This window comes from Bos javanicus, chromosome 26 (assembly GCF_032452875.1).
Source record: "Bos javanicus breed banteng chromosome 26, ARS-OSU_banteng_1.0, whole genome shotgun sequence".
NCBI classification, from domain to species: domain Eukaryota; kingdom Metazoa; phylum Chordata; class Mammalia; order Artiodactyla; family Bovidae; genus Bos; species Bos javanicus.
Window position 1 is genome coordinate 51,434,005 of NC_083893.1, and position 3,244 is coordinate 51,437,248.

General features: G+C 44.3%; 1 pseudogene; it reads right to left on the reverse strand.

Annotated features, from left to right (window-relative positions):
- On the reverse strand, positions 1 to 2,201 carry LOC133239625 (olfactory receptor 8U3-like; annotated as a pseudogene).
- Between the last annotated feature and the right edge of the window lie 1,043 nt (positions 2,202 to 3,244).

Here is a 3,244-nt window from a genome sequence, read left to right on the forward strand (position 1 = left end):
TCAAAGATAATAAAAACAACACATCTGCATGTGGCATAGTTTCAAGACAGTCAGTGTTACAAGATACATTTTAATGTTTACTAGAGACAGGAAATAACATTTTTTAAAGGCTTTCCTCAAGGCATTTTTTACCTCTTGGTTCCTCAGGCTGTAGATCATGGGATTCTACATAGGAATGACTATTGTGTAGACGACAGAGGCCACTTCGTCTGTGTCAAGGGAATGGTTTGATTTGGGCTGCAGATACATGAAGATCAGAGTCGCTTGGAATATAGTGACAGCAGTCAGATGAGAACCACAGGATGAGAATGCTTTGCGCCTCCCTTCTGCAGATTGGATTCTCAGGATGGCAGCCACAATGTATAGGGAAGAAATAAGGACCGTGGTCAAAGGGCTGATTATGTTGAATCCAGCAAAGATAAAAATCAAGATCTCTTTGAGGCTGGTGTCTGAGCAGGCAAGGGCCATCAAAGGGACATCATCACAATAGAAGTGATTAATAACATTGGGGCCATAGTAGATCAGTCGAAAAGTAACAACTGTGTGGAGGAAAGCAACAGAAAAGCTGTATCAGTAAGGGCCTGCTACCAGTTGCATGCACACCTTTTGAGACATGATCACCATGTAGAGAAGAGGATCGCAGATGGCCACATAGCGGTCATAAGCCATTACTGCAAGAAGGAACGTCTCCAAAATCAAGAAGTTCAGGAAAAAGCCCAGCTGTGCGCACATGCATAGAGAGATATGGACCTGTGCTTGCTCAGGAGGGTCTCCGGGAACTTTGGGGCTATTGATGAGGAGTAACAGAAGTCTACAAAGGCCAGATTACTGAGAAAAAAGTACATGGGTATGTGAAGGTGAGGATCCAACCGGATTAAGGAAACGATGCCAATGTTTCCCACCAGAGTTAGAGAATATACCACTAAAATGAGAAGAAAGAGAAGGATTTCACTCTCTCTCTGGACTGAAAAACCCAAAAGAATGAGTTCATCACCTGGTAATATTCTCTTCAAGCATTTGTTCTAGTCTCTGAACTGCTGAAAAGAGACAAGTTAAAGACAGATAAGTTATCAGGAGTAAGGAATTGTCATCAGATGCCAAAACGTGTGTGTTTTAACTTGAGAAAGTATTGCTCATTGAAGCAGAATAAGTTGCTCAGTCGTGTGCGACCCTTTGCGACCCCATGGACTGTAGCCTACCAGGCTCATCCATCCATGGAATTTTCCAGGCAAGAGTACTGGAGTGGGGTGCCATTTCCTTCTCCAGGGATCTTCCTGACCCAGGGATTGAACCCAGGTCTCCCACATAGCAGGCAGACACTTTACCGTCTGAGCCACCAGGGAAGTTCCCCAGAAGTTCTGAAGCAGAATATCAGAACAAATAAATATATCCCCTCTCAAACTCTCCTGTCTGACTATTTATAATTTTCTGAAGCCAAAAATTGAGGTTTAATAAAAATAATGTTTATAAATATATGTAATATTTTAAGTTTAGATTATTTTTAGTCATATTAAATAATAGAATAAAGACATTTTAAAATACCCGGCTCCCATATTTACTTCTCAGTGGAGTAAAACTTTAATATGTAACATTTTATTTGTTTTAATAGACATTTATTTTGACAAATGTTCATTATGCTAAATATAATACAAAGCTAAACAGGATATTCCATGGATAGAAAAGTGGAGGAAATTAAATATTTCTATTTGTGAATTAGGCACATTTTGGATTCATATGTAATTTATTCATTTTCAAATACTACTTTCTAAAATGAAAAAGCACACTTGTAGTTAGAATACACATATGTTAAAAAGTAGAGTCCTTTATAATCATTTACTCAGTGGACTTGAGTTTGAGCGATCTCCGGGGACAGTGAAGGACAGGGAAGGCTGGCATGCTGCAGCACATGGGGTCTCAAAGAGGCAGACACGACTGGGTGAGTGAACAGCGACAAATGGTTTTACAGGAATTATTTTCAACACATAATCAGGGAAACTTCCTAAATTATTGGTGTGGCGTTATTGGTGTTACCAATTTTTAGTGATTTTTTGCCCGGGGAGCCCTAATGCGGGGCGGCCCAGCAACTGCCTGCGAAGGCCTCCCGTGGCTGTTTGCTTCCTTCTACCAGAGCCAGCTGTGCTCTCCGCTTTGGTTTTTCGCAAGCCAGGGCTGCGCCTGCCACTCTTCGCCAGGGGGCCCATGGGAGGTGCCGGGGGCCCATGGGTGGTGCCAGGTGCCCTCAGGTGACCCCAGCATGGCACCCTGCTGTGGTGCTGATACACTCCCGAAGCCTCCTCCCCCATGGGCAGTACTGTGATGACCTAGAAATGTGTTTGCAAGGCTCGGAAAGTGTAGGGTGACACACGGCCCTGATTTGGGAATTGAGGCCCTTGGAGCAGGCTTGGTGGTCTGACCTCTGAGGAGCCGAACCCCAGCTGCGAGGAGAGCCCTGAAAACACACTCTCTCGCCTGCCTTTCCTTCCTCCAAGATAGATAGCTTTCCCAGTCTCTTGTGTGCTGAGAGTCACACAGGGCTGGAATGCACTTGCTTTAATGTCATTATTCAGTAGCAATTGCCCCTGAGGCCCTGCACCTAGTTGGGCTCCCACACTCACAGGCAAATCAAAGTGACCTCCAAATGAGTAAGCTCTTTGCATCAAGTAGCCTAAGTATTGGAGCTTCAGGTTCATATTTGTCCTTCCAATGTATATTCAGGCCTGATTTCCTTTAGGATGGAGTGGTTGGGTCTCCACAGTTCAAAAGCATCAAATCTTCAGCAGTCAACTTTCTTTATAGTCCAACTTTCACATCCATACATGACACATGGATAAATCATACCTTGACTAGACAGATCTTTGTTGGCAAAGTAACGTCTCTGCTTTTTAGCATGCTGTCTAGTTTGGTCATCACTTTCTTTCCAAGTCCTAAGCGTCTTTTCGGAGAAGGCAATGCCAACCCACCTCAGTACTCTTGGCTGGAAAATCCCATGCATGGACAAGCCTGGTAGGCTGCAGTCCATGGGGTTGTTAAGAGTCGGACATGACTGAGTGACTTCACTTTCACTTTTCACTTTCATGCATTGGAGAAGGACATGGCAACCCACTCCAGTGTTCTTGTCTGGAGAATCCAAGGGACAGGGGAGCCTGGTGGGCTGCCGTCTATGGGGTCGCACAGAGTCAGACACGACTGAAGTGACTTAGCAGCAGCAGTAGCAAGCTTCTTTTAATTTCATGGCTGCAGTCAC